We start from the raw sequence: 10582 nt of genomic DNA on the forward strand, positions 1-10582 counted from the left end.
GCTCTGTAGCCGGGGATCACTCTGCTCCAGCCACACTGGCCTGGATGTTCCTCGCCCTGCTCCCACATTAAGGATTTAGGTGTAGCTGCTTCCTCTGCCTGGAATGGTCTTCATTTATTCCCTTGGCTAACTTCCTTGTTTTTAAGTCTTTGTTGATATCTCAACTTGCCCATCCCAATCCCTGTAGCTTTCTCTTCCCATCACATTCTCTATCTGTCTTACTATGTTCCCGTGTTTCTTTTTTCCACAAGACTTATCACCTTCTAATATACTATTTATATTGCTTGCTTCTTTTTTTTCCTTTTCTTAGCATAATGCTTTTTTATATTGCTTGTTTCTTTCTTTCTTTTTTTTTTTTTTTTTTTTGCGGTACGTGGGCCTCTCACTGCTGTGGCCTCTCCCGTTGCGGAGCACAGGCTCCGGACGCGCAGGCTCAGCGGCCATGGCTCACGGGCCCAGCCGCTCCGCGGCATGTGGGATCTTCCCGGACCGGGGCAAGAACACTTGTCCCCTGCATCGGCAGGCGGACTCTCAACCACTGCACCACCAGGGAAGCCCTATATTGCTTGTTTCTTAATTTTATTTTTTATCTTTCACTAGAATGTAGTTTCCATCAAGAGAGAGATCTTGTTAACTAAATTCCTAGAACAGTGCTTAGCACTCAGTAGGTACTAAAACAATATATTCTGAATAAATATATTTCACTACCACTGCCACTATGATGCTGTGGAAGCAGTACAGCATGGTGCCTAGGACATTGGCATCTAGGGCATGACCTTGGATTTGAATCTGGGTTCTACTACTTAAACTAAGTTTCCTTAATTGTAAAATGAAGACAAAGACTGTACCTATCTGATGGGGTTGTTGTGAGGGTGAAGAAATAAATATACACCTAAATGTATTTAGGACAGCATCTGGAACTGCATAAATGATGTCAATAGATATTATTATTTCCACTAGAATGTGCACTCCATTACCACATGGGCTTTGCTTTGCTCACTGCTGAATCTTTAGTGTCTAGAACAGTGTCTAGCACATAGTAGATGGTCAACAAGTATTTGTTAAATGAAAAAATGAATTCTCACTATCACATTTCCTGGAGTGTTGCAGTAGCTTCCTACCCAGACACCCAGCCCCAGACTGAGTGGTCTTTCTAAACTTGAATCCAGTGGTTCTCAAACTTTAGCATCTATCAGAATCCCCTGGAGGGAAGGTGTGTTAAAACAGACTGCCATGGGACTTCCCTGGTGGTCCAGTGGTTAAGACTCCGCGCTTCCAGCGCAGGGGGTGCGGGTTCCATCCATGGTTGGGGAACTAAGACCCCACATGCCAAGTGGCACGGCCGAACAAACAAACAAAAACAATCAGACAAAAAAAAAACCCAAAAGACTGTTGGGCCCATCCCCAGAGTTTCTGATTCAGTAGGTCTGGGCTGGGGTAGAGAATTTTCATTTCTAACCCATTTCCAAATATACTACTGGTGATGTTCTTCCAGGTGTCATATTTTGAGAAATACTGCTCTAATCTCACCTGTCACTGCCTTGTTTCAAACCACCCTGGCTTGCCACTGTCACTCAAGTTAGAGTTTCAACCCCTTGGCTTGGTGTACAAGACCTTCTTGATCTGGTCCTTTCCTTAAAGTAATTTTCTTATTGACGTGCAGTTGATGTACAAGATTATATAAGTTTCAGGGGTACAACATAGTGATCCACAATATTTAAATGTTATACTCCACTTATGGTTATTATAAAATCTTGGCTATAGTCGCTGTGTTGTACAATATATCCTTGTAGCTTGTATATTTTATACATAGTAGTTTGTACCTCTTAATCCCCTACCCCTATCTTGCCCCTGCCTGCTTCCCTCTCCCTACTGGTAACCACTAGTTTGTTCTCTATATCTGTGAGTCTGTTGCTTTTTTGTTATATTCACTAGTTTAAAAAAATTTTTTAGATTCTACAAATAAGTGATATCATACAGTATTTGTCTTTCTCTATCTACCTTATTTCACTTAGCATAATGCCCTCCAAGTCCATCCATGTTGTCGCAAGTGACAAAATTTCATTCTTTTTTTATGGCTGAGTAGTAGTTCACTTTATATATATATATGTCTCGTCTTATTTACCCATTCATCTGTTGACGGACACTTAGGTTGATTCCATATCTTGGCAATTGTAAATAATGCTGCTATGAACCTTGGAGTGCATGTATCTTTTCGAATTAGTGGGGTTTTTTTGTTTTTTTTGTTTTTTGATATATACCCAGGAGTGGAATTGCTGGGTCATATGAGAGTTCTATTTTTAGTTTTTTGAGAAACTTCCATACTGTTTTCCACAGTGGCTGCACCAATTTACATTCCCCCCAACAGTGTACAAGGGATCTCTTTTCTCCACACCTTCACCAATATTTATTTGTGTTCTTTTTGACGATAGTCATTCTGGTGTAAGGTGATATCTCATTGTGGTACTAATTTGCATTTCTCTGTTGATTAATGATGTTGAGCATCTTTTCATGTCCCTGTTGGCCATCTGTATTCTTCTTTGGAAAAATGTCTGTTCAGGTCTTCTACCCATTTTTAAATTGGATTGTTTGTTTTTTTGCTGTTGAATTGTATGAGCTGTTTAAATATTTTGTATATTAACCCCTTATAGGTCGTATTACTTGCAAATATTTTCTCCCATTTAGTAGGTTATCTTTTGGGCTTGTTGATGGTTTCCTAGCTGCACAAAAGTTTTTAAGCTTAATTAGGTCCCATCTGTTTATTTTGCTTTTATTTCCTTTGCTTTAGGAGACAGACCTCCAAAAACATTGTGACAATCTTCTTTTTAAACTTTATCATTTATTTATTTATTTGGCTGCGTTGGGTCTAAGTTGCTGCGCTCGGGCTTTCTCTTGTTGCGGCGAGTGGGGGCTGCTCTTCGTTGTGGTGCGTGGGCTTCTTATTGCAGTGGCTTCTCTTGTTGCAGAGCACAGGCTCTAGGCACACAGGCTTCAGTAGTTGTGGCACGTGGGCTCAGTAGTTGTGGTGCGTGGGCTCAGTAGTTGTGGCTCGCAGGCTCTAGAGCACAGGCTCAGTAGTTGTGGTGCATGGGCTTAGCTGCTCCGCGGCATGTGGGATCTTCCTGGGCCAGGGCTCGAACCCGTGTCCCCTGCATTGGCAGGCGGATTCTTAACGACTGCACCACGAGGGAGGTCCCACATTGTGACAATTTATGTCAGAGTGTTACGCCTATGTTTTCTTCTAGGAATCTTATGGCTTCTGGTGTTACATTTAGGTCTTTAATCTATTTTGAGTTATTTTTGTATACGATGTTAGAAGTGTTCTAATTTCATTTTTTACATGTAGCTGTCCAGTTTTCCCAACAACACCATTGAAGAGACTGTCTTTTCTCCATTGTATATCCTTGCCTCCTTTGTTGTAGATTAATTAACCATAAGTGTGTGGTTTATTTCTGGGCTCTCTGTCCTGTTCCACTGATCTATGTGTCTGTTCTTGTGCCAGTATCATACTGTTTTGATTACTGCAGTTTTGTAGTCCAGTCTGAAGTCAGGGAGTGTGATTCCTCCAGCTCTGTTCTTTCTCAAGATCGTTTTGGCTCTCAGGGTCTTTGGTGTTTCCATACAAATTTTAAAACTATTTGTTATAGTTCTGTGAAAAATGCCCTTGATATTTTGAAAGGGAATGCTTTGAATCTATAGATTGCCTTGGGTAGCATGGTCATTTTAACAATATTAATTCTTCCAGTCCATGAACATGGTATATCTTTCCATCTGTTTGTGTCGTCTTCAATTTCTTTCATCACTGTCTTATAGTTTTCCAAGTACAGGTTTTTTACCACCTTCAGTAGGTTTATTCCTAGGTATTTTATTCTTTTTGATGTGATTGTAAATGGGATTGTTTCCTTAATTTCTCTGTCCAATAGCTCATTGTTAGTGTACAGAAATGCAACTGATTTCTGTTTATTAATTTTATGTCCTGGAACTTTCCAAATTCATTGATGAGCTCTAGTAGTTTTCTAAGTGGCATCTTTAGGGTTTTCTATGTATAGTATCATGTCATCTGTAAACAGCAACAGTTTTACTTCTTCTTTCCAATTTGGATTCCTTTTATTTCTTTTTCTTGTCTGACTGTTGTGGCTAGGACTCCCAATACTATGTTGAATAAAAGTGGCAAGAGTGGGAAACCTTGTCTTCTCCCTGATCTTAGAGGAAATGCTTTCAGCTTTTCACCATTGAGTTTGATGTTAGCTGTGGGCTTGTTATATATGGCCTTTATTATGCTGAAGCATGTTCCCTCTATGCCCACTTTCTGGAGGGTTTTTATCATAAATGGATGTTGAATTTTGTCAAAAGCTTTTTATTGAGACAATTATATGATTTTTATCCTTCAATTTGTTAATGTGGTATATCACATTGATTTGTGGATACTGAAAAATATTTGCAGCCCTGAGATAAATCCCACTTGATCATGCTATATGATCCTTTTAATGTAATGTTGGATTCAGTTTGTTAATATTTTGTTGAGGATTTTTGCATCTATACTCCTCAGTGATACTGGTCTGTAATTTTTGTGTGTGTGTGATCTCTTTAATTTTGGCATCAGGGCGATGCTGGCCTTGTAGAATAAATTTGGAAGCATTCCTCCCTCTGCAATTTTTTGGAATAGGTTGAGAAGGTTAGGTGTTAACTCTTTTGTAAATGTTTGGTAGAATTCACCTGTGAAGCCATCTGGCCCTGGACTTTTGGGGAGTTTCCTTTTTATTATTACTGATTCAGTTTCATTACTGGCAATTGGTCTGTTCATATTTTCTCTTTCTTCCTGGTTCAGTTTTGGAAGATTGTGCATTTCTAGAAATGTGTCCATTCCTTCTAGGTTGTCCGTACTATTGGCATATAGTTGTTTGTAGTATTCTCTTATAACCCTTGGTATTTTTGGGTATCAGTTGTAACTTCTTATTTTTCATTTCTGATTTTATTGATTTGGGCCCTCACGCATTTTTTTCTTGATGAGTCTGGCTAAAGTCTTATCAATTTTGCTTATCTTTTCAAAGAATCAGATCATTGATCTTTTCTATATATATATTTTTTTTAGTCTCTATTTCATTTTTTTTTTTTTTGCGGTATGCGGGTCTCTCACTGCCGTGGCCTCTCCCACCGCGGAGCACAGGCTCTGGACGCGCAGGCCCAGAGGCCATGGCTCACGGGCCCAGCCGCTCCGCAGCACGTGGGATCTTCCCGGACCAGGGCACGAACCCACGTCCCCTGCATCAGCAGGCAGACTCTCAACCACTGCGCCACCAGGGAAGCCCTCTATTTCATTTATTTCTCCTCTGATCTTTATAATTTCTTTCCTTCTACTAACTTTGGGTTTTGTTTGTTCTTCTTTTTCTGGTTCTTTTAGGTATAAGGATAGGTTGTTTATTTGAGATTTTTCTTATTTCCTGAGGTAAGCTTTTATCGCTATAAACTTCCCTCTTAGAACTGCTTTTGCTTCATTCCATGGATTTTGGGTCATTGTGTTTTCGTTTTCATTTGTCTCCAGGTATCTTTTGATTTCCTCTTTGATTTCTTCAGTGATCCTTTGGTTGCTTAGTAGCATATTGTTTAGCCTCCAAGTGCTTGTGGGGTTTTTTTCTTGTAGTTGATTTCTAGTCTCATAGCATAGTGGTAAGAAAAGATGTTTGATATGATTTCAGTTTTCTTAAATGTACTGATGCTTGTTTTGTGGCCTAGCTTGTGATCTATCCTGGAAAATGTTCCATATACACTTGAAAAAAATGTGTATTCTGCTACTTTGGGATGGAATGCTCTATAAAAATCAATTAAGTCCACCTGGTCTAGTGCATCATTTAAGGTCAGTGTTTCCTTATTGATTTTCTGTCTGGATGATCTATTAATTTAACTGGGGTGTTAAATCCCCCTATTATCATTGTGTTACTGTATTTTCTCCCTTTATATATAATATATATAATATTTATATATATTTATTATAATTATATAAAAGGGAGATTATATATATCTCCCTTTATATATAATATTTGCTTTGTGTATTTAGGTGCTCCAACATTGTGTGCCTACGTACTTACAATTGTTATAATTTCTTCTTGGATAGACCCCTTGATCCTTATGTATTATCCTTCCTTATCTCTTGTAACAGCCTTTATTTTAAATTTACTTTGTCTGATATAAGTATTGCTACTCCGGCTTTCTTTTGATTTCCATTTGGGTGGAATATCTTTTTCTATCCCCTCAGTTTCAATCTGTGTGTGTCTTTGAGTCTGAAGGGACTCTCTTACAGGCAGCATATATATGAGTCTTGTTTTTGTATCCAATCAGCCACTCTATGTCTTTTGATGGGAGTATTTAGTCCATTTACATTTAAGGTAATTATTGATATATATATGTTCTTATTGCCATTTTGTTAATTGTTTGGGAGTTGTTTTTGTAGGTCTTTTTTTTCCTTCTTCTTTTGTTCTCTTGTGATTTGATGATTATCTTTAGTGTTATATTTGGATTCCTTTTTCCTTTTTTATGTGTATCTATTATAGATTTTTGATTTGTGGTTACCATGAGGTTTTTAAATAAATAAATGTGTGTGTGTGATTGTTTTAAGTTGCTGATTACTTTTAAATGCATCTTAACTCTGCATTTATACTCTCCTCTCCTCACAATTACTATTTTTGATATCATATTTAATTTCTAACTGTTTTGTGTATCCCTTAACTGCATATTGTGGATATAGATGATTTTACTTATATTATCTTTTAACTTTCCTACTGTCTTTGTGTGTGGATGATTCACTACCTTTACTGTACGTTTGCCTTTACTGATGAGCTTTTTCCTTTTATAATTTTCAGATTTCCAGATGTGGCCTATCCTTTTCCACTTAGAGAAGTTCCTTTAACATTTCTTGTAAAGCTGGCTTGGTGGTGGTGAACTGTTAGCTTTTGCTTGTCTGTAAAGATTTTGATCTCTCCATCAAATCTGAATGAGAGCCTTGCTGTAGAGTATTCTTGGTTGTACATTTTCCCCTTTCATCACTTTAAATATATCGTGCCACTCCTTCTGGCCTGCAGAATATCTGCTGAAATGTCATCTGATAGCTTTATCAGAGTTCTCTTATGCATTACTTGTTATTTTCCCTTGCTGCTTTTAATATTCTCTCTTTATGTTTAATTTTTGCCATTTTAATTACAATGTGGCTTGGTGTGTTCCTCTTTGGGTAAATCCTGTATGGGTCTCTCTGTGCTTCCTGGACTTGGATATCTGTTTCCTTTCCCAGGTTAGGGAAGTTTTTCAGCTGCTACATCTTCAAGTATGTTCTCAGCCCCTTTATCTCTTTCTTCTCCTTCTGGGACCACTATAATGTGAATATTAGTGTGCTTTATGTTTTCCCAGAGGTCTCTTAAACTGTCCTCATTTCTTTTTTTTTTTTTTTTGCGGTACGTGGGCCTCTCACTGTTGTGGCCTCTCCCGTTGTGGAGCATAGGCTCCGGACGCGCAGGCTCAGCGGCCATGGCTCACGGGCCCAGCCGCTCCGCGGCATGTGGGATCTTCCCGGACCGGGGCACGAACCCGTGTCCCCTGCATCGGCAGGCGGACTCTCAACCACTGCGCCACCAGGGAAGCCCTCCTCATTTCTTTTCATTATTTTTTTCTGTTCAGCATCAGTGATTTTCACTACTCTGTCTTCCAGGTTGCTGATTTGTTCCTTTGTATTGTTGATGCCTTCTAGTGCATTTTTCATTTCAGTTATTATATTCTTAATTTCTGGTTCTTTACAGTTTATAACTCTTTGTTAAAAACTTCTAACTTCTCACTCTGTGCATCCATTCTTCTCCCGTGTTTTTTGACCATCTTACCTATCACTACCCGGAACTCTTTCTTGGATAGATTGCCTATCTCCACTTCACTTAGTTCTTCTGGGATTTTATCTTGTTCCTTCATTTGGAACATGTTCCTCTGTCACCTCATTTTGCCTAGGTTACTGTTTTTATTTTTATGTGTCTGGTAGATTGGTTGTTTCCTGACCTTAGAGAACTGGCCTTTTGTAGGAGATATCCTGTGCATCCCATCAGCACACTCCCCTCTTGTCACCCGAGCTATAGGTTCCCTCTTATGAGGGCTGTTGGGTCCTTCTGTTGTGGCAGGCTGACTATGTAGGCAGGCTGGTAGGCTTGGTTGACCCCTGGTCTGGCTTGTTGCCAGGCCCTGCCTTGTATGGAGGCTGCCAGCCACTGGTTGGTAGGACCAGATCATGAGGTGGCTGACTGCAGAACCCTGTGTGTAGGGGTGGTCCTGGGGCTAGTGCTGACTCACTGGTAGGAGGAGTCCGGGTCCAGAAGACTTTGGAGCTGTTGCTACCCACTGGTGGGTGAAGCCAGGTCCTGGAGCTAATGCCAGTCTACTGGCAGGCAGAGTTGGCTCCTGCAGTCTGGTTGTATGGCCCGGGGTTGGGGTGGGGGTGTCCCAGAGCTGGTGTCAGATTGCTGGTGGGTGGGGCTGGTTCCTGACACAGCTGGATGCAGGGTCTGGGGCCTCTGGAAGCTTTATTGGCCTGCCAGTGGGCAGGGCCAGGGCTCAGCTGGTCCCAGTGCAGGGTCTGATCTCCTGGTAGGCAGACTGGGTCCACAGGCTGTGGAGCTGTGGTTTTCTCGTGACTGGTATCTGCTCCCCGGTGGGTGAGGATGGTCTAGAGGCTAGAGCAGGCTCGCTGGAGACTGGAGCCAGGCCCAGGGGAGTATGGGGCCAGTGCCCGCCCACTGGTGGGTGGAGCTATGTCCTGGGCCCTCTGATAGATAGGGCTGTGTCCAGTAGCGGCTGGGGGCTCAGGAGGTAGTAAGGCAGCCTGTCTGCTGGTAGGTGGGGCCGTGGGCCCATGTAGTTAGTTGCTTGGCCTAAGGCATCCCCGCACTTGCCCCTGCAGGGCTGGGTCCTGGGACTCATAAGCTAGAGAAAGGGTTCCGTACTGGTGCTTGCCAGTGCCAGTGTCCACAAGGTAGAGCAAGCTCCTAAAAATGGCTCCGAGTGTCTGTGTCTCCAGGATGAGCTGCAGTTGCCTCCTGCCTCTCTGGGAGACTGTCCAAGATCAGCAGGTAGGTTTGACCCAGGCTCCTATTAAATTACAGCTTCTGGGAATTCCCCGGTGGTCTAGTGGTTAGGACTCTGCACTCTCACTGCCAAGAGCCCAGGTTTGATCCCTGGTTGGGGAATTCAAATCCCACAAGCCGTGCAACGCGGCCAATAAAAATAAAAAACATTTCAGCTTCTGCTCTAGGTCCCGGTGTGCATGAGATTTTGTGTGTGCCTTTGAAGATTGAAGTCTCTATTTCCCCCAGTCCTCTGGCACTCCCGAGAGCATACAGTTTTCGTTTTCTTGTGATGAGAACTTTTAATACCCACTTCCTCAGCAACTGTCAAGTATACAGTACAGTATTGTCAACTATAGTCGCTATGCTGTACATTACAATTCCCGTGATTTTTTCATCTTATAACTGGAAGTCTGTACCTTCTGACCACCTTCAGTCATCTCTCCCACCCCTCCCCCACCTCTGGCAACCACCAATCTGTTCTTTGTTTCTATGAGTGCAATTTCTTTAGAGTCCACATATCAGTGAGATCATATAGTAGTAAATACCCCGAATAAATAATAATAGCTAATATTTATTGAGCTCTTACAATTTTCCAGGACGTTGTGTGGACTTCATTGTTACCACCATTTTAAGATGAGAAAGCTGAGTTATGGAGAGGTTACCTTAACCAAGGTCACATAAATAGTAGTGGCTCAGATGCAGCGCTATCCAGGGCTTGTATTTTTTATAAAAGAATAGCATAGGATACAGTAAATTTATAATGCAAGTTATTTATATTGTCAACTGAAAAAAAGAAAGCACAACCTAAAAGTTGAGACTTATGTTTTATTTGGCAGACTGAGGACTTAAGCCTGGGATACAGCCTCTCAGATAGCTCTCAGGGTCTGTTTCAAAGAGGTAAGGGAGGAGCTAGGATATATAGGAGTTTCTGCAAAAAACAAAACAACAACAACAAATCAGGTAGTCAAACATCAAAAAATTACTGCTAATTAAAGAAAAACCAGACATCTCCTTGAGTGCATTTCTATGTACGGGAGGATGCAAGAGTCTGGGCTTACTGAAATTATTCCCTTGATCTGCACCTTAACTACCTAGGGCTGGTATCCTATTTTTCTCCATCCTGAATCCCCTCAGGGTGCATTGTTGAGGGGGGGGTAACTGCAGTGGCTGATTTCTTGATGGCTGAAACGTCCCCTGCTGACTGATATGGCAAGTGACATTCTTCATCCACCCTATGGACAACGATTTACAAGTACATAAAATTAAGAAAAAGATATTCTGTACTGAGTTCCTAACAAAAACTTGTATCTACCTCAATAAGTACTTTTTAGGTATTTAACATAAACTTAATAGCAGTTTTCTGTCCTTCTGGGACAAAATAAATTGAGGACTTGGAAGTCCAAAGAGCTTTGAGATTGCAGAAGGATAGAAATTCCCAGCTGGGGAAGGAGGACATAGCAATGACTAATCATGTTTCACTCTTTTCTTTA

Source organism: Phocoena sinus, chromosome 2 (assembly GCF_008692025.1).
Source record: "Phocoena sinus isolate mPhoSin1 chromosome 2, mPhoSin1.pri, whole genome shotgun sequence".
NCBI classification, from domain to species: Eukaryota; Metazoa; Chordata; class Mammalia; order Artiodactyla; family Phocoenidae; genus Phocoena; species Phocoena sinus.